The sequence below is a fragment of the Pelmatolapia mariae genome, unplaced genomic scaffold (assembly GCF_036321145.2).
Source record: "Pelmatolapia mariae isolate MD_Pm_ZW unplaced genomic scaffold, Pm_UMD_F_2 NODE_ptg000742l+_length_55287_cov_1, whole genome shotgun sequence".
Lineage (NCBI taxonomy): Eukaryota > Metazoa > Chordata > Actinopteri > Cichliformes > Cichlidae > Pelmatolapia > Pelmatolapia mariae.
The window spans coordinates 5,741-27,615 of NW_027052419.1; the positions used below are offsets into that span (position 1 = coordinate 5,741).

A 21,875-nucleotide genomic window follows, 5' to 3' on the forward strand; every position below is an offset into this window, starting at 1 on the left:
TGTTACTAACTGAGGTTAAGTTATTTTTAAATAAATAGCCAAGGGATAAAAAGGCAATATTTTCTGCCTCTTTCACTGTGAGCAATGCAATTATAGTATAAAATTAATTTGTTTTTTTATATCTTTGTTTTGTTTACTATACAGTCCTATGTCTGTTGAATTAAACCTATGCACTATATATTCATTTGGCTTGCTTTTAAAAACTGATAATTAAGGAAAAAAGGGAGAACAAATTCTGATGTCTGCTTCTTTTCCCTTTTTTTATCCCCTTGGTTATTTCCTAAATCCACCCTTCCCTTTTACATGTTTCTTTTCTCCTGGCTATAACCTCTGACTATTTGTTCCTCTCTCTTTTTCCAGTATGTGGCTGTGAGCTGGCCCAGGGAGGATTCTTTGTGCGGCAGGGTGAATACATCTGTACTCTGGACTACCAGCGGCTGTATGGAACTCGCTGCTTCAGCTGCCAGGACTTCATTGAGGGGGAGGTCGTGTCCGCGCTGGGCAAGACCTACCACCCACGCTGCTTTGTTTGTACCTCATGCAAGTAAGAAATTAGCATGTGGAGTAGAATCCAAATAACAAATTTCAGTTTTTACTTTGGTATTTCCTAAAACTAGCAAGTGAGAGAAACATGGCTCTGAGACCAGCTTATTCATTTAGCACATAAAGTCACTGCCATTAATATACTGTGACCATCTAAGCACCACTGAGCCATGTGTCAATAAATCGGGCTGGCGGCACTTAAAAAAGGAGCTTTGCAGTTCTGCTGACTTCATGACATTAACAGAAAACTGACAAAAGCAACCAAATTTTAGAGACTTTGCAACTGAGATGTGTTTTTGAAAGCATACAATAACATGAAAAGGTGTCCTGCACATTCTGATGCATCATCAGAGGCCTTGACTTAACATAAGCAAAGTGATTTGACCAGAACAGTTTATATAAAAATGGTGCTTTAAAAGCATTCAATCAAAATACTTCTTAAGGATTTGTTGTTTTAAGCGTTGGATGTAGGTGACAAGTGGATAATGAGTTAGCGCTTAAGTCAAAGGCAGTGACGAACTAGGTTTTGCTAGGTTTAGTATAAGGATTTTGCACTTAGTTGTGGTGATTAAACTTTAGATTAAGACGCTTAAGATTGCATGAACTGCAATGAGCATCCTTCCAAGCATTTCAGTGCATGTGTATGTCCCTCTCCCCAAGTAGTGGACAAGTCAGTCTAGGGGAACAAAAGATTGTTTTTTAGCAAAAACATGAGAATAGTTCAACCAAATGACTAAAGAATCTGTAATGTTGTGAATAGCAAGCGCAGATGTGGAGTTTGCTAAGGAAGAGATGGATGGACATATGTTTATACACAGACAGGTTTTTTCTTAGTTTTCAAACCCAAAACAAATACAAACCGACAAAGCGTGAAGACCGTCAGTGATGAATTATTAATGTACTCAGCACAATACAGTATGTAGTAACAAGACTGTTTAACATATTTCTTTCTTCAGTGTTGCAATTTTAAGTTATTTAATTGCTTCTTTGCTTTCAGTAGATTAAAGGTTTTACAGTATCTTTTAATTTGACAGGGACAAGTGCTATTAACTTCTTAGTGGCGATGAGTGAATACAACCGGTAGTTTCTTTTTGCTAGCATATAAAAGATTGGTTTGATAGCAGTCGTTGGGTTGACCAATATGCAGAGCAAGAGGAAAGTCCAAGTAACTCATTGAAAATCTAAGGCGTAGAACTGTAAGTTCACTTCCCATTTGGGAAGGTCTCTTGGTGTCATTTCTAAACATCTGTAAATTCTGATCATTGGCTCAATTCATTTCAACTGGTTACAAGTACAAGTTATTTGTATATGTCACACACTTTGCCAAAAATCTTTAAGAAAACCCAAAACTGTTTCCTGAAATCATTAAAAGCTCCAAATTGCCATGACATTCATGCACATGATGAATATATGACACACATATTTAGGTCAGTCCCACCCTTTTGAAAATACTCACCTTTTTACATACTCTTAAGGTAAGAGGACTTTTTTCCCTATTATGTTTAGCCCTACAAAGCCACCGTACCCACAGGTCAACTACTTTTAAATCTTATTTACTGGAAAAATATCGTGTTTCAGAATTGCACTGTCCTATTATAAAGAAAACTTGAAATCAAACGATCCTTACAGATGGAGACATCTCATAAGTATGTTTTGCACATCTCTCTTGGTGTCATTTACAAGCACATAAAGCTATAATAGACATACATGTATAAATATAGGACACACGTGTCACTGCACACCAAACAGTTGCGCTCACCTTTTTCAATCTACGTGCATGCGTCTCATGTATAGTGTGTCTTTGTGAGAGTGTTGTTTTCCAGGCCCTGAAAGGTAATGGAAGCCTCTCGCAGGCAGGAATTTTAAGTGTGTGGTCAGTCAGTGCAGCCACTTTGCCCATTCCCACAGCTAGTGTAAAGTGTCTTTTGAGCTGGGGGTGGGTTTTCTGTGTTTGTGTTTGTGTGTGTGTGTGTGTGTGTGTGTGTGTACGGGTTCGTACTATCCTGGTGGGGACCAAAATCTGACTTTTACTATCCTGGTGGGGACTTTCTGCACCGTGGGACCAAAATCCAGGTCCCCTCGGGGTTGAAAGCAGTTTTCACACTCAAAATGCGGTTTTACTGTCAGGGTTACAATTAGGTTATGGTTAGGTTTAGGGTAAGGGTTAGGGTTAGGCATTCATTTTTAATGGTTAGGGTTAGGGTAAGGGGCTAGGGAAAGCATTATGTCAATGGGATGTCCCCACGAGGATAGCAAACCAGACATGTGTGTGTGTGTGTGTGTGTGTGTGTGTGTGTGTGTGTGTGTGTGTGTGTGTGTGTGTGTGTGTGTGTGTGTGTGTGTGTGTGTGTGTGTGTGTGTGTGTGTGTGTGTGTTCATCCTATCATACTTCGGTCATCCCATTGCTGAACCTGAGATCAGAATGTTCCAGTGTGGTATTTGGAGTTCCCTTACAACAAATGGTGCTTTTGTGATAGTAAATTACACGGGCCTTTTGTGAGCAATATAAAAATGAGGCTAATAGGACAAGTGCTGCTTGAAATGAGATATCATATTGTGATTTGTATATTTTTCGTATGTATGTCACAGTGAAAGGCTGTGTCAATCATCAGTTATTTAGTAATCTAGCTGTTTTTCATTTTGCTGTCTGGATTTCTTTATGTGTCTGTGTCTCTCCACATGCAATGTATCTGCACACACAAGCATATATTTTTTTATGTTTACATACATAGAAAAACCCAATAATATGAGCAAGCTCTTTGGCGACAGTGGGAAGGAAAAACGGCATCTGTTGCGACCGGATGGGGAGAGAGAAGGAAGACAGGACAAAAGACATATTGTGGAAGACGCATAATGCATATAAAAGAGTCATGAGAATTAATAAAACTATTAAATCCTTTAACTAAACAGGTAGTCTCACTGAGATCTAGCCTTTTTTTTAGTGAGACAGATGCAAAAATTGTGATAGACAGCTACATAAGAAAAAGACACATAATACATGATCACAAATTAAGAAGAACGTGTGCAAGAGTAGCTGCAGACAGAGAAATACAACGGTTTAAAAGCTTAATGTGGACAGCAAAGTGTTTATATTCGAGTTTTTCCGAGGTGAGTGTGAACAGGAGGTGCAGCTAATGTTAAAAAAATATCCTGCAGTCTGGTATTGTAAGCAGGTAGTCTTTGTATCTTGTAAACAAAAATCACAAAATGCTACTCTCCTGTTCAAACATATAATGTTGAGTAAAAAAAGCATTGCTGGTGTGTATGAATGGCAGTTAAAATTACATATGAGTCAAAACCATTTACAAACAGTGTCACTAAAATAGTGTATTTTAGACAGTAACCTGCTAACAATAAAATGATAAAATGATATTTGTGTAATATTTTAACATAAACATGGTAATATGATGACATTAATGCAGTAATAAACCAATAGTAATGAGGAAAAATGGGTTGATGGGTTTCAGATTTTACGCTTCCATCAACCTAATAGCAAGAATTAAACTGTAAGCAAGACTTACAAAAACTCACAATGGTCAGGTTTGAAAACATAACTTTTTGTCTATTTATGCATGAGTCATCTTTAATCTCAGCCATGCACAGTCTGCCAGGATGTCTTCCTCCCTCAGTAGCTGGCTGTGTCAGTGTGACAGCAGCTCCTAATATCACATTTCAGAGCTGTAGGAAGCTGCACGTGGCAGCAAGTCAGAGCCCAGCTCTGCCAAGGAGTCATCATTCCTTCTGCATTTGACTCGATGACGGCAGCTGTTTGTGAAGCAGACTGCACAAACAGCCAGTAGACATTAACATTGTTTCATTGTCATTGCAATAACTCTTTAGCTGTATAATGGCATTTGTCTTTGGCTTGTAAGTGAAGCCAGTGTCCGTGTTGCACCTCTTTCATTTCCTACTAGATATTACAAACAAGAAAACGCAGAAATTTGATTTGAACATGAGATGTCAAAAACGAAGATCTCCATCCAAAACCGATGCACTACCAGCCCACTGTTACAGGTTTTGGGCTTCTGGTGTCTTTCCAGCACATGCTTAAACATGACTGTAGGGATTTATCCACATTCAGACACATCAGCATTAGTGGGATTCAAGGCTGTTGTTTAGGTGATAAGGCCTGGTACTCAGTCACTGTTCCAGTTTATCCCATAGGTGTTGGATAGTGCTCCTAAAAAGAACCCAAGTGCACTTCAGCTTGAGGTCATGAACAGATATCCTGTCATTCTCCTTCAGTATGTTTTGGTAGACAGCAGAATTTAATTTAATTCTATTTATGCAGCACCAAATCACAACAACATGCACCTCAAGGTGCTTTATATTGCAAGGTAGTCCCTACAATAATACATACAGAAAAAAAAGCCAACAGTAATATCAGCCCCTATGGACGAGCACTTTGGCGACAGTGGGAAGGAAAAACTCCCTTTAACAGGAAGAAACCTCCGGCAGAACCAGGCTCAGGGAGGGGCGGGGCCATCTGCTGCGACCGGTTGGGGTGAGAGAAAGAAGACAGAACAAAAGACATGCTGTGGGAAGAGAGACAGAGATTAATAACAAGTGTGATTAAATGCAGAGAGGTCTAAAATTCATGAATTCATGGTTCCATTTATCACAACAAGTCTTTCAGGTCCTGAGGCAGCAAAACAGCTGCCAGACCATCACACTACTAGCACCATATTTTACTATTGGAATGATGTTCCTTTCCTGAAATGCTGTTACTTTTACACCAGATGTAATGGAACACACACTTTCCAAAAAGTTCAACTTTTGTCTCGTCATTTGAGTATTTTCCCAAAAGTCTTGGGGATCATCGAGATGCTTTCTGGCATAACTACGACGAGCCTTTAGGTTCCTTTTGCTCAGCAGTGGTTTTCGTCTTGGAACCATTTTTGCCCAGTCTCTTTCCTATGGTGGAGTCATAAACACTGACCTTAACTGAGGAAAGTGAGGCCTGCAGTTCTTTGGATGTTGTTCTGGGGTCGCGTTCTTTTGGATGAGTCGTCACTGCACTCTTGGGGTAATTTTAGTCAGCCGGTCACTCCTGGGAAGGTTCACCATTGTTCCATGTTTTTGTCATTTGTAGATAATGGCTCTCACTGTGGTCCCACAGCTTTAGAAATGGCTTTATAACCTTTTCCAGCCTGAGAGATCGCAATGATTTTGTTTCTCATTTGTTCTTAAATTCCCTTGGATTGCTGCATGATGGCTGGGATTTGAGGATCTCCACTTTGTCAGGCAGAACCTATTTAAGTAAATAGTGACAAAGAAAATACAGCAGGTTCTTAGAGACTTAAGTCTCAAGTCTCTAAATATATGCGTTAACGACTGAAAAAAGTTTCAAATTGAAAATAAACCTGATGTAAATAACCAATAAAAATATCCAACAACAGCTGACTAGCTTAGTATATAAACAGTTCTTTTGAAAGATTTAGGTTTTTCTTTTAATGGCTATTCAACCAGTTTTACATCAGTCTTCAGGGGATTGCATTTAGACATAATAGCAGAGAAAAGTAAATAAATACATTAAGTTATCAGAACATGTAACAATAATTAGTTGAGTATCTGGTGAATTGTCAAACATATTTTGAGTAGTAGGCTTAGAGCTTGGTCTTATGACCTCAGCATTTCTAACTTTCTAGAGCGCTGTCTAGCATTTCTTGTGAAAGGTATGATGACAGATCCTCCTAACAGGTGAAAGTCATCAGCCTGAAAATACTTTCAGGGGTTGGAGGATATTACTAATAGGTCTGTAGGGCCTTCTGAGGAGCCTTTTATGCACCCTGATGGACATTTTATTTCAGAGTAGAACAAACTGTAATGTACCTGTAAAACCCCTCTGATCATCTACTGTTTTTCTCTTTGTTTGTAGACAGCCATTTCCAGCCGGTGACCGAGTGACATTTAATGGGAAAGAGTGTATCTGCCAAAAGTGTACCCAGCCTCTTCCCGCCAACAGCCCTGCGCCCATACAGGCTGTCCACAGTCAGTGCTCTTCTCCTCTGTTTGCCTGTTTGAAAGCATAACTCATGCCATAAGTAAACTTTGGATTGTTTGTTCCTTCACTTAAATTGGCACTTTCCTAAATTGTGTTTTCCTCATAGAAAACAAAATGTCCAAAGTTTCTTTTGCCCTTCAACTGAGTTAAATCAAAGAACTTTTCCACTAAAAGAAAGCAAACTCTAGTGTCATTTTCCATTAAATTTGACCTAGTCTTTGTTATTTTGTTCTCTGTACAGACTGCTGCGGCTGTGGAAAGGAATTTAAGAATGAACAGTCACTCGTGGCACTGGACAAGCACTGGCACCTGGGCTGCTTCAAGTGTAAAGTCTGCAACAAGGTGCTCAATGCCGAGTACATCAGCAAGTAAGTCTGGCTGAATATACTTTCATTATCATAATACTTCATTAACGCTGTTATTTAGATTTATATTTAATATAGATGCTTGCACCTGTCTCTAACCTGCTTTTTTGTCTTGTGTCATTCTTACAGGGACGGGATCCCCTACTGTGAAATGGACTACCACGCCATGTTTGGCATCCAGTGTGAGAGCTGTAAGAAGTACATTACAGGGAAAGTCCTTGAGGTACAGCACTGCTGGCTTCCATTAAGAACAAAACCTTTTTTAGCTGTTAGCATGTAGCATGTGGTTCAACTGACTTGTTGTCTACTCTATATGAACATGTATGGGAAAAAGAATAATGGAATTACAGTAAATATAAATGCACAAAAGGAATAACTGTTGAAAACACTGAATAATCTGAATCGATAATCCCACTTAATCCAAGAATGTTGGTTCAGTTTATTCAGTGTTTAGTTTACACAGTAGTTAAATCATCAGTAAGGTGGTATTTCTTGGACAGCTATAGGAAGTTAAACCTCAGACTTGGCCATTCCTTCTCTCTACAACTATACAGCACTGATGTGCTGATAACCTTCATTTTTTAAAATCAGATTGCTTGCAGTATTTTTTCCTACTTTGTTCAACTGCTTCTTGTCTAATTCTCAGTGACCCGACAATTAATTTGTTAAATAAGCTTGTTCCTTCCAAGAGCTGCATTATTAGATTACACTGTTGACAGTGAGAGAGCATTATACTTAATGCAAGAGGCTTCTAGTTGACAGTACAACTTAATCACAACTGCCATCTAAATGAGGCATATCAGTGTTTGTATACCAGTGTGAACTGCAGGATATGATTCTGCAGGTCATTGTAGTGATGTTTCTGTTGGGTAGTTTAAATGTTCTGTCATAGGGCAAATAATTTAAGATAAAGGTCAGTATGAGACAGTGAACCTGTACACAAGCTAAAGAATTATTAATAGAAAGTCATCATTAAATGGCTTACTTAGACTGGTTTTCAATTCAGATCAATTTAATTCATTCATCCATCCATCTTCTCCCGCTTATCCGGGGCCAGGTCGCAGGGGCAGCATCCTAAGCAGAGAAGCCTCCCTCTTCCTGGCCACTTCCTCCAGCTTGTCTGGGGGAACACCAAGGCGTTCCCAGGCCAGCCAAGAGATATTATCTCTCCAGTGTGTCCTTGTTCTGCCTCCTCACCTCAACTGGCTCAGTTGAGGTGAGGTCGAGCCAGTTCAAGCAGCGGCTCTACTCTGAGCCCCTCCCAAATGGCTGAACTCCTCATATGGAGAGGCCAGTCACCCTTTGGAGGAAGCCGCATTTACCCGCAGAATTCAGTGCATTTCAGTTCACTTTTATTTATATAGCGTTAAACAACAGTTGCCTCACGATGCTTTATTTTGCGTTTTATAATATAAAAGAGAGAAACCCCCAGCAATCCATCAACGCCCTATAAGCTTAAAACAGAGTGGGTAAGTATGTGATCGGAGACAGAGAAAGAGGCTACAGAAAAACACAGCGAGTTGCATTTTACATGTTTCTCATGCTCATATTTCCACTTAACTGATTCCAGGACTGACCTCATTTCCCCAAAGAGACCATTAAAAATTCATCATATTTGCAAATGCAAATACATTATAAATGCTTCTAACATTGTGGCGCACATAGACATGTAGTACAACCTCTTGCCATGGGGGTTTACAGTAACACCACATACCTTAAAACAGCCAAAGGTATTGTGTGTGTTAGTTTTCTTGTAATTGCTGGTGTTTACTGAGCATACTATAGTTGTTAAGGGTGCGTCTCTTTCCAGGAAACATATACTTAATATCCAGGTTGAACTGCACGTAGTCTAAAGTGAAGTGCTGCTTTTGTGGTTCCATAACAAGTTTCATAACTCCAGCAAAAACAAACACCCATATCAGAATAAAATGTTTGCCAAAGCTTAGACTTCTGATTGTTGCATGAAAACTACAGGGAGTTGAATCTCCGGGGTGATATGATGTAACACAAGTTAATGACATTGCAACAGCAGATGCAGATGGTGCGTGCGTTGATAAGTGCTAAAGGAATGATTCCCATTCTGGAAGAAGGAATACGGCAATAACAAATAAAAGAAGAGTGACAGAGAATCACGCAGCCAGGATCTGCTCTGTTGTTGAATATTCAGCGCAGTCTGACTGAGTCTCATGTTTTAGAAATGGAGCTATAGCACAGATTGCACACTGTCACCTGCCTCTCACCTCAGTGTCCTCAAATGATCACTTTCTTTGACTTAAACCATTGGTTCATCTTCATCGGTGAGCGTGATGACGCAGTGCATGTTTTAAAGTGTGTCATCAGATATGAGGGACAGAACAACAGAACAATGGCATTTGTGATCCTTATTTTAACACCTTTACTAGAGTTAGCAGCACGAGGTGGAATTGCAAATAAAGTTACAAATGTCCATAGGATCTACCATAGAAAGACAACTTCAGCTAGCTAATAGTTAGCTGGGCTATTACTGCCTTATCATAAACATTCAGGGTTGAATGATGATGCTGTCTCATGTGTGAGATTCAGGGACCCATTCCAGCTGTTCTAGCTGTGCAAAGCTGCACTTTGAAATAGTAACTGAAAGACTGTACTTTCAAAATGCCATGACATTTGGTTGAGATCAGAGAGCACACAGAGGTCATACTGCACTGAGTTAGTAACTGCAGATGGCAGCAATGGAATTGAAGCTATGTTTATTGTTGCCCGGTGTTCCTTGTGTCATGGCATTTATTTCTCATCCAAGATGTTAGGCAGTCAGTCACTTTGTCAGTGAAACAGTCAGAGTAGACACTGTGATGTGTCATGCTTGGCTGAAATTGGGACATAGAGGACAATGCAAGAGCAATGTGCAGTCTAAGTTGACCTTAGCAATAAATGCTAAGTAACTGGAAAAACTGGGAATAGTAAAACAAAAAGACGAAGAAGAACCAAGAACCTACAAGAAGCCTAGATGCCTTTGACCCAAGCACTTGAAACATATGTAACCAGGATGGCAGACATATTGTCTTGTATTCTGCATCTTTAGCCGATGCAGGAATATGAAAGGACATGAAATGAAGAAGCATTTTGGATGAGCAGCCCAAGGTAGTTCAGCTCATTTGACTTAAACACTTTACACTGCCATGACCTGGATGATTGAGAACCTACACGGACATTATTGAAAGGTTTAAACTTACTGAGCTGAGGGAAAACAATATGTAACACCCAAACTATACCTGATGAGGTTAAGCATTTCTGCTGTCAGCCAAGCATCTGTGCTACTGATCATTGCCTAATTTGCTTCACTGGCCTTTTTATTTCTGTCACTGTTCATACTGACTATTAAGTTCAGTGTTAGTTTGAAACACGGTAGAAACATTAAATGTGTTACCTTCAACATCAGAGACAAGGCTTCAGTATTTTTTAACCCTCTCAGGCTCAAATTAAGTTTTAGTTACAGGAAAAATCTGATATTTGGGGAAAATTATCAAAAGAAAAAAAAAACCTCATAAAATATGTATGTGGGGTAATCAGGTTGTTAGTTTTTAACTGTTGCAAATCGGCAACGCCTGCCTGGAGAGGGTTAACCAGTTGGTTTCAGTGTTAAAGATCACTTTGTGGTACAGTGGAGATATGAATGTCACTTTTTAATAAGGTTCTGTATTTGAATGAATGAGTAGATAAGTGTATTCAACAGAAGCGCTGTATGAGTCGTATTCTAAAGCACTTTGAGTGGTCTGTAAGACTGGGATGTCAGTCCATTTACTTAAAAGTTGAATATATTCTGAGGTAAACTTTTGATTTCAGTATCAGATGACGCAGCATTCGTGCCAGTACTTTTGTCTCTTACAGTATGTATAACTGAGCTGTAAAATCATGAGCTGCATATAGATCCCATTGCTGTTGTGTTCTAATAATCTGTGATGCAACACAGAGCTTGATGTATGTGCAATCAACTGGATTGCAAACCATAGACCATGTTTCTGTGTCTGTGTGTTCATACTGCCACAAATTTATTCCAGTCTTCTAAATGAATCACATCCCTCACCTGACTGGTTCCTGGAATTGCGAGATGAGCAAATGGAGAGAGCATTAGAGGTAGGATAATTTTGAGAAAGCATATGGACTGTAGGTAGTAAAGATATAAAAAGCAGCTCTCCCATTATCTAAAGCCATACTCTGCATGAGATTCAGCCACAAACTTCAACCCTGGCTGACCAGCTACAGCCCCATTCCTAAGTAAAAATCAAATTAGACTCTTTCAGTCTCAACTTCCCTCCAAACCATTCCTGAGCCCCCCTCTTCTTCCTTGATATGCCAGTCCTGCAGGATACTGAATAAGATCATTCTCCTCCCTGTGCTGAGAAAGGAAGGATTTGATAGCAGTTCTATCTTCTTTCCGCCTCTCTCATACTTTCCATGTTTGAATTTCAATCCTGTTCCGGCCTTTTATCTTCTTAGTTCTTGGAGTTCCTAGGTCAGCTTCCTCTTTTCTCTCAGTTTCAGTTCAAATATGAACTTCTGGCATAGCGTCTGCACTGTCTATCAGTTTTTAAACAGATGGCCTTTTGTTTTTCTGTCAGTAACACCTAAACTTGGAGTCTTCTTGCTTTTTTTTTAAGTACATTTCTGTGCCTGGTTGCCTCCTCTTTCCATCTGCTGTCCATTTGGTTCAGACAAGCATTAAGCAGGGTGTTAGCCAAGAAATATGGTGTTGACATCCTGTTTTCTGGTATCCTACCCTATTAGAATGACGCAGCAAAGTGGAGGAGCCTCAGAGGTATTGTACATAATCAGACCGCTGTTACAGCAAGATGAAATCTCTTTGCATGGAGAGCAAAGAATGACTCAATTGCAATAAACCTCCATCTTGACTTGTTTTGTTTATTACTGAGTCATAAATCATACGTGTTTTAGGACAAGAAAAACTGCCAAGAATGAGACAATTCTGCTCACTTTCATTAATGGTGGTTTTTGTTGCCATGAAAAAAGACAGAATAAGGATCTGGTATTAAGAAAATCACCCAAAAGACTGTGGAACTTAAGAGAATGGGACGCTTTTTAAGGTTTGCTAGTTTGAATCCACGAAACAGCTTGAAAAATCTGTCAAGAAAAGGAAAACTCCCTCTGAGTTCCTGTTGAGGAAGCCACTGACCAAATGTAATATTTGCTCTTAGGGATGGAAGTAGAAAGTGGACAACTTACCCAAACGATTCATGCACACAGTGTCAGTGTCAGTCAAATCAGCTTCCACAGCCAAAAATGAACCCAGACAGTCCCCAGCACTTGACCAGGTCACATATAGACTAGCAGTTTCACAAGTCAAGAAACAATCCACACTATGCCTCAAACTCAATATCACAGACTCATTCATCCTCACTGTGACAACTCCCTCCCATCACACCGCTTTGTGGATTCTGAGAAGCTCTGGAGATAACATGTGCTTCCATACTAACCACACAAGGAGCTCCATGCTTAACACACAGGCCATCATACACAGTGCTTCATGGTATTTATGGAGAAGACGTATTGGGGGAATTTGTATAAATACAGGATTAAGCTGAATGTCATAAATGTATTTTAAATCCTTTTTGTCAAAAGGATTTTATGTGTTACTCCTGCAGTGCTCTGTCTGAATGGCAATGTCTCCACCTTGTGGCTAAATGATAAAACATGTAGTTTAACAAAAGCGGTTTCCCTTTGTCCCTGAATTAGCTTTAGCTCAGCAACACTCCTGAAACTCACTGTTCATTTTGCAACTAATTCATAATGAGGTAATTATGCATTTTCTAAGTGAGCTTATGTATATAAATATAGATGCTAACACAGAGGTCTTTCAATGAATGTGTTAGGCATAGGGAATAAATCACATCGTTCATTGAATGAAAAGAACATTTAAACTGCAGGCTTGAAAGCATACTGTTTGCCATCTGAAAGCAATGTATTGTTTCCTCTTCTGCTTTGTTAGAACGTGTCTTTTTGGTCTGCATTTCTTAGGAGACATTATAAATAGTAACTGCTGCAGTGTGCTAATGTGTTTTAATTTCTTGATCAACAGGCTGGCGAGAAGCATTACCACCCCACATGTGCACGCTGTGTCCGGTGTGAGCAGATGTTTGCAGAGGGAGAGGAAATGTATCTGCAAGGTAGAAGCAGCCTTCATATCTCTTATTATAGCCCCTACTTGTCAGGATAGGCAGTGTAGTTTTTCCTGCCTAACCACAGAGGATCCAGTGCTAAAACTCATGATCTATTATTAGACTAAAGCACATTGCTTTCTATTCTTAGGCAATAAGAGATAATTTTCTAGTCGCGACATCACTTTTAGTTCACCACGTTCTCTTTTCTCTTTTACTCTGTTTCATAAACCCAATGTGTGTTGGTGAATAAATCAGGCACATGTGTGCTTGAGTCACATTAGTTTAGTAACAGAGATTCTGTCAACGGCTGCTGTGATTAACACAAGGCAGACAGTAAATTAATTCAATTATTTCTGATTTAAAAAGCATAAAATATGTCACTCCAATTTATGAAGTAATGAGTTATGCATATGTGCTTCTCAGCCACAATACCAGCCTATTATTGTGAAGGCTCCGCTTGTGAGACGGGATTTGTTGGGGTGTCCTATGATGTCTAGTACCAAGTTATTGGCAGCAGATCGTTTGGGTCTGAGGGTTTTAGCCTGGAGCCACCATGGATCTGGCTGTTCTGACGCAAAGTCCTGTGGTGATTTTACTGCTGTGACTCATCAGGGCATTTTATAGTCGTGACATACTGTATGATTTAAATCAATCAAATAGTTCATTAAACTAAACCATGTTTTAATATTTGACCCACTTTCAACAACATGAAAGTGCAAATGGTGCTGTCTGTCTCTGTGTCTTCAGGATCGTCTATCTGGCATCCTCCATGCAGACAAGCAGCCAAGCAGGAGGAGAAGAGTAAGGTGGGTGGTAAAGGCAGTCCTGACAGAGATATATATATATTTGTAAATAAATGACAGAAGAGATAAAGCTCTGATACTCCCTTGTCATGAATTCCTCAGAAGTTAAAAAGGAAGAGTTTGAAAAACCTCTGAATATAGCACAGTCAGTGGATGAGTTTAGCTGGTTGTAATACAGAAAGTGGAATATCACAAGAGCCAAAAAACAGTTTCAAAAACTGAATTTTTCATAGTCCCAGGAAATTATAATGGAGGTCTCCAACCTTCTTGTGTACATGAATAGTGAACAGGAGGAAAATTTGGGTCTGTGTTAGACAGTCACTGAGGTTTCTTTCGAGTTCTTAACATGAACTGCTGAACTGCAGTTTCAGGAGCTTTTTGCCCTTTTTTTTTATCCCTAGAGGCTGTGTTGCTGTTTCACTTTGCCAAAAAGAAAAGCAGGACTTTTTGGTGCACAGGCAGGCTCTGGCCTCAAAGTGTCACCTTTTGGTTGTTTTTGATTTGACAGTCTTTTTGAACTGCAGTTCACAGTTCAATCTTATTACAAATTTTTGTTTAAAAAGTCTTTTTTGTTTTTAAAGTTTGTTTTTTCCCCCTAAATAGACCTAATACCTAAAGTAGAGGTACCAACACATCCCAGTGTCCACTGCAATATTTACTGAAATAAAAAACAACAACAATAATAATTTAGAACATTTTTACAACTCATCTGGCATTTTTTCATTTAGCTTTCTAAACTTGAACATTTCATAATTGTTTCTTGTAAATAAAAATGTTCAACAGTAAGAACATTCCAATGAATATTTTCATGTCATTCCTTTTGTTGTTGCTGGTCCCTTTCAGTCATTAAAGTAGTACAACAATTTATACAGACTATAGAGTAATAACAGAGACAAAAATGTCACCAACAACAATGCATAACAAGAATCACCATCAAAAGAAAATTGTGTGAAGCTGAAGTTAAATAAAGAAAAATGTAATTGAGTCAGTTTAAAAAAAAAAAAGGTTCTGGTTTGAGCATTGCATCCTTCCTCCATCTCCCTTCCTCATTCCTCATCGTCACCCCTCTCCTTCCCAGAAGCAGGTCCGGGATACAGCTCAATGATGGCCTCGAGCAGCAGGTCGGTGCTCCTGTACGTCCCTGCAACCAAAACCCCACTCAGTTCCCCTCGCCTCACAACCATCTGCTGCATGGGTTGTTTAGAACTGACAACTTAGTGCTGCATTTTCTTCATGCTGAGAAGCAGTCACAGCAACACAAAGTGTTAAAGTTACATTTGTTACTTACTCTGGTGCTATGCAGAGCTGACATATGTGACTAAAGAAGCTGAGGATCTGTCTGCGCATGTACCCAGAATGGTCCCCTGAGCAGTTCTGATTATGATTGATGTGGCAGTGGCCGCATCCATAGAGGGCAACACTCACACAGCTTGGCCAGACAGAGTGGATGCTTCTGTCTTGTTTCAACGTGCTAAAAAAAATCAAACACAACTGTTACAATTCTCCAAATATTTAATTTGCCGTATGATGGAAAGTTCACTCTCTCTCATTCAACTTGTGACTTAAACATCATCGGTACTGATCCCAGTACAGCTTCACTAATACAGGCACTGCGCTCTCTGTGTTAAGTAGGTATTTGCTGTTTGAATTTTTGAGGAATTAAAATGTATTCTTTTATTGTGTGAAACAAAATGCCCCTGTATTAACAGAAAAATGATTCAAGTTATGCAGAAGTGGAATTAAAAAGGGAGATGAGAAGATTTAGATTCTCTAGCAAACTTACCTCAAACTGTCTTTTTATATAAATAAAATTGATAGAACCTTTAGAAGTGATATTTAGCATATTTCTGAACTTTTTACTTTTTACTCCTGCTTTGAGTTTTTATGCTAAGCTAGGCTAACCGGTTGAGTCTGAAGTGTGATCATAATATCAACGCTAACTGTTACAATTTACATACACTCATGTATGATACGGCTTAACCAGGTTGATTGTCATGAAAACAGTGTTGGAGAATTACAGTTCACCATTTGCCTGCTAAATATTCAGCATTGGGTTAACATTACTGTCGTCCTGTCGTCCTTCTCCATGGTTTAGTTCTCTCTTGTTGCCATCTTCTAGATGTTGTGTCTAACACATATTATCTTTTCAGTTATACTGTCAAATGTGTTTTTTAAGTTTGAGTGTTTGCAATATTTATATAAAGCCATTGGGACTGTTAAGGCATGAACAATAATGCAGCAATAAGGTAAACGCCATGTACATCATGTCCAGGTCCAGTCTTTGAATGCATAAAACAAATGAAAAAAATGTTCCCAAAGGTAGCTTAAGGAGAAGTTTATTTCCATCTGTTTACAAATTTCAAGCAACTTGAAGAGTAACAGTTAGTCAACGGTATAATGAAACGACAATGTCCCCTAGTGGTCATGGAAATTATGACGGGCACAAAGCAGGACTAACATGATGTAATTCTACAGATGTTATGGTTTCTCTTGGAGAGTAGTCTTATCATGGATCTGATTGGCTGTTGGATGGATTTAAAGAAGACTTGAGAAAAGTATAACAGAAATGACTAGTAATCCTTGTTTTCTGCTTGTCCATGTCCACAGCTGGGCATAACTCTAACCTTAAAGGAGCACAGTTTTTGTAGAGAGGTGATCTGGATGGATGGGCGAGTTGACAAATAATTGGCCTTTGACTTTAATTCTGTTTTTATTATTACAATGTTAAGGTTTAAAGCTGTACTTTTTAAAACATGACTGTGATACAACTGTGGTCCGGCTTCTTGACTTATTTCACTGTAAGTGCAAAACTTTTGAGGTTTGAGTTTAAGAGGACACTTCTCTGGGAAGACGATTGTTTTTACTATTTTTTATCAATAATGATGAAAAAACTTGCAGCAGTTGAAGCAGCCATTCAGGATAAGACGTTTATAGGATTTTCTGTGTTGTTACATTACTACCCTAAAGAAAAGAAAGGGCAGCTTTGAATAATAAAAAATGTATATGATATAACGCTGTATATAATATATCTTACTACGCATGAGTTTGAATGGATGGCAGTAATAACATGAATTCCACCTTTCTTAGCCTGTCATAATTCAGTGTGTTTAAAACTGCTGTGTGTGTGTGTGTGTGTGTTCCAGGTGACCCGGACTTCATCAGAGAGCATCACCTCAGTCCCGGCATCCAGCGCCTCGGGCTCTCCCAGCAGAGTCATCTATGTAAGACTGCATCACCTCTATTCACCCTTTTGTACCTCTGCGCTCCTCCAAGTGTCAGTAGGATGCAAATAAAAACTAAATCTGTCTCCTGTCTGCTGCCAGGCCAAGCTAGGAGAGGAGATGCTGGACTACAAGGACCTGGCAGCCCTTCCAAAGACCAAGGCCATCTATAACATAGATAGGCCTGACATGTTGTCTTACTCTCCCTATGTCAGCTACCCATCTGACGAGAGGCACTATGGAGAGGTAACTCCGACTCCATTTTCATTCGCTGCTGTGATGAAGTTTTTCCCTAGTAATTCTTATGGTTTGTCATGACTCCGTTATGAGAGTAGAACAATACTTCTATAAAACAAATTTAAGTTTCAGTAAAATTGTAACTAAAGGGGTTTTAAATGGCTCAGAAAGCAAGTAAACATAACTTTGGTACAGTAACAAGAGTAAATGGAATTCACTACACACATTCTTACCTGCTTAATGAGTGTCAGCCAGAGACTAGCCAAATATGGGAGATATGGAGCAAGTGTTTCTGTCCTGATATTGTTTGTTAAGGTGAATTTGAATGTATGCAGCATATATCCAGACTTAAACTTAAACACCAGAGGAATGTGTCTTTTTTTTCTAATGATTTAATACATCCAATCATCCTTTTATCTCTAAAGAACTGATTTGTTCACAGGTTGCTTTCTGTCTCACTCCAGTGAATGAATGCAATTTGAGCGAGAAAGCTTCCTTGTGTAGCTTCTTCCCTGTCTTTTCGTTTTATTTTTCACCTTCCTCATCCTCCATCATCACAGTGAAGTCATTCATTAATGCCACACTGACGCAATCCTTTGCAGTTCAGCCACAGCTTCACAGCCCTGACCTTATAAGCTGAACTGTAAACTTCCTCATTCACTCATCAGCAATGTCCTTGCATTTGGACATCATTGCTCACTCCCACTCTCATTGCTGGTTGGTTAACTCATATATTCTCACATATGAGTTTTTCCTAATCATTGGCTCTTTCCCCCATTTTCATTTGCAGTCTCCCCAGCTGCTTTTCTCCTACTCCTACTGAGGTAATGTGATGCACTGTGTCTCAATGTGGATGTAAATCATACTTCATCAGTGGCTGCTTGTGTGTGAGTGTATGTGTTTGTGGACACAAACAAGTTGTTTGCCATATTTGGGACATAAGAGTTTTCTAGAGTAATTGACAGTTTTAAATGGTTTGTGGGATGTGTTTTAATTGTTGGATTATGTGCAGATATGATAACATTATACTATGTGTTGAGGGGGTAATTTAGCCATTTAAATCAGCTGTGTTGGATGAAGGACACATCTAAAAGCTGCAGGACACTGGCCCTTGAGGCCTGGAGTAAAGCATGCTCTTTGGTCTTTCCCTGCCAAAGGCTAATATCAGTAGTGCAGGATTCATTTTCTTAGAGTCACAGTTTTTCAGTTTCAGTTCTTGGCTGATTAGTATAACAGCACAAGCAATAAAAATATATGTAATCAGATTGTTTTTAAAATTGAACATGCATGTTGTTTTCAAAGTTTGAAAAACATCCAAACCATTTGCTCCATTTGTTGATACATATTTGAAATGAGTTCTGCTCTTAATCATAACAATAAGCGCACACATTTCTCCTCACTCCTGTTATGTTGACGTTATATTATCTTCGCTCCTTGGTGTGACTTATGCAACATAACTGAGCTGCCTCACTATTAATATTTTAGAAATTTTTTCTCTGATGTTGAAATTAAGGACTGAGTGCATAGAATGTACTCACTCTGTTTTTTATCTTCTGTGTTTGTGTATTCAGGGTGATGGGGAAAAATCACCCCGTCAACGGAGGCCATCGAGCCCCAGCTCTAACAGCTCCCTGGGGGGCTATGGGCGGTACACCCCGTGTCGTTCCCCTCAGAACTACAGCCGACCAGGTATTAGCAAAACCCCATAATCCATACATCACTGTGGCCTTATGAAAAGCTGAAAGGTCTTACTCTCCAATTATGTCCAGGTTTAACCTGTATTAGATCCAACAGTTTATGGCTCAGTCACACTAGACTAATAATAGGACAGAGGGTGCTCACTGAGTGCATTACTTTTTTATTTTTAATTTATAAATGGTTGTTTTTGGTTGTATTACTATATAAAAGTAAAGTTGCAGAGTGCCACTGTTTTCACTCGGTTGACTGCAGAATTAAGTAAAGTCCCAATACAAAAACTTGCATTTGCACCATTATCAAGTAAAGTACAAGTGCATTAAAATTGCAGGGATAGTCTTGACAGAACTTGACAGAAATACCAAATTTATTTATTATTTAGAAAATCAAAGCCTCCAAGCTAGTTTAGTCAAAGATCTCAAGCTGTGCTGTATCATATATATGTAACATGCTTTACTCTCGTCATAGACCAAACACACTCTCCCAACTTGGTGGTCTGTTTAAGCTACACATCTTTCTGACATGTTAATGCTGCTGCACAGCATCACTGCAGCACCACCACCCCAGCGTCCACCTGTATGCTCTTCATCAAGTCATTACATATGTTAGCATATTCGCAGGTAGTGATAAGAAAAGCCTAGGAACTGTTTTCTTCTGTGGTCTGTAATATACTGGTGTTTTTTTGTATATGTATATATAAATATATATATATATATATTACTTTGTGGTTTCTTACCCTTTTTCCAAACAGATTTAAAGGCTTTAAAGAAACTTCGTATCCTAATAAGTTTATCCTATGCTTTGTACTCTCCTGTGATTTGCTTGGATACCTAGGACCAGAGATATACCTTCCCGGTAGACAGAGCAGCCAGGCTTTACCCCCAGCCCTCATGGGTGGCATTAAGTACCCCTCCACCTGGGCCAGGAACACATCCTCCCCACCCATGTACTATTCTGGTGGGGCTGAAGGGAGCAGTGGTGGTAGTTGTGGCAAGTACTCACCTACACCAACAGGTGGTAGTGCAGGCTTGTCTTTACACCTAAATCCCACCACCCTGGCTATGCTGCAGCAGCACAACTATATCCCTTACTTTAGAGGTATTAGTGACTAAAGACTAAGACATGGTCCAATGCAGACAATGGACTAATTGCTAGAATCATTGCTGCTAAAATTTTAAAAAGAGAAAAATAATAAAAACCAACAAAAAATCTATATATTTAAATATTTAAAAGAGGCTTTAAAGCATCCCAAAAGCTGGTTTCCAAGATGCCTGAAAAAGAAGCATGGAAACCTGGTGATTCAGCAGCAAACCAGTCCTCTCTGTATTCGACTAAGATCTAAGGTCTTACAGAATGGAGTGCTGTGACCAATGACCTGACTTCGCATGGGTTTACCAACAGTTTAACCGTGTGCTGGAAACTCTCACTGTGTGTCTTTGAGGACCTGGATTTACCATAGAATTATGAGCCATAATGGGAAACAGAGTGACTATACTGGTGTGAACTGCTGTAAACTTTGGGTCACTCATGAAACTTTATTTTCTGTATTCTCACTGATTCCTGAACTAAAGCCATGAAACCACTGATGCGGTTTTTAATGTCACACATCCCTGAAATCAACATCACAAACCAGTACCTTTCACATTTCCCTCGCATAATGTAACCCCTGCCTGGGGGCTTATTCAACAAGCTCGCTTTCCTTCATCCCCTGATCTCCCTCACCTCTCAGGGTTCAAACAGGACCCCCTACCTGACCCTAAACCTAGGACATCCCTGCATCTCAGTTTACCTCCTCCTAACGGTAAAGACAATAGCAGTTCTGTTCTCTGTGTTTCCTCTCCCTGTAGTGGAATGGATAGCAGGTTTTGTGATGTTGTGTTCTGGTATTGTGGTGTTAACAGGTTTCATGGGATGCATCAAGGCATATTTTTAGGACTGCTCCTTTTTTCTCCTTCTGCTTGCTCTGTTCACTTGTGTCTGTGAATGTGGTTATTGTTGTGCATGGTTTAACTCCTTGTAGACCTGTTTGTGACCCTGATACATCTGGTATTAACTTTTAGAGAATGGTTAAGGGCGATTTCATTTTTGCGCTTGTCTGTTCTGCCTAGCTTTGATCTTAGATCCACTCTGCTATTTTTCTTGAATGATGTCTTGTTCATTGTCATAATACAGTCTTTATCACCGTGAATTTGATATGAATCTTGAAGACAATGTAGGTTTTCTTACTTGATGATTGACAAATGGTAAATTCCTAACACAGAATCATTGGAAAAGTCTGTTGTGTACGTCAGAGATCTACATTGTGTCAGAGAGGATTAAGAGGATAAGAAGCAGCTTGGTGCTTGAATAGTTGGTCATTGGCAAGTGTGTCCAAAACTCAAAGCTCTGGCAGTTTATTGTTCAGTAGTATTCAGGTATATGTTAACACAATACCACAATCTGGGAGTGGAAGGGGCGCACACACCAGGAGCTACATCACAGACTCTATAGGTCTTGCTTAACATGTTACATGTTAAAGTTCGTGATAGTACAATAAGAAAATGCTCATGTGTGTGTTCAGTTTTTCACAGGACTGCATCAAGCCCTGTGAAAACTTTCTTTTTCATATGATTGCATCTGCAGATATTGTCAGTTTTTCAGCAACGGACCCAATAAAATATTCCATGACACGGTTTAAAAAAACACTTGGCTTAATACCACCAGTAATCAGTTGATTCAGCAATAAAACTATAAACACAAACTAGTGCACTAGTGAATGTGGAGTCTAGAGATATTCCCACCCTGACACTTTCAGGCAATCATACACGTGTATAAAAAGATGTATCACCCACAATAGATAATAATATATTAAT

At 39.3% G+C, this 21,875-nt stretch overlaps 1 pseudogene; it reads left to right on the top strand.

Moving 5' to 3' along the window:
• Positions 1 to 360: 360 nt before the first annotated feature.
• LOC134623551 (actin-binding LIM protein 2-like) overlaps positions 361 to 21,875 on the top strand; it is a 42,983-nt pseudogene continuing 21,468 nt past the window's right edge.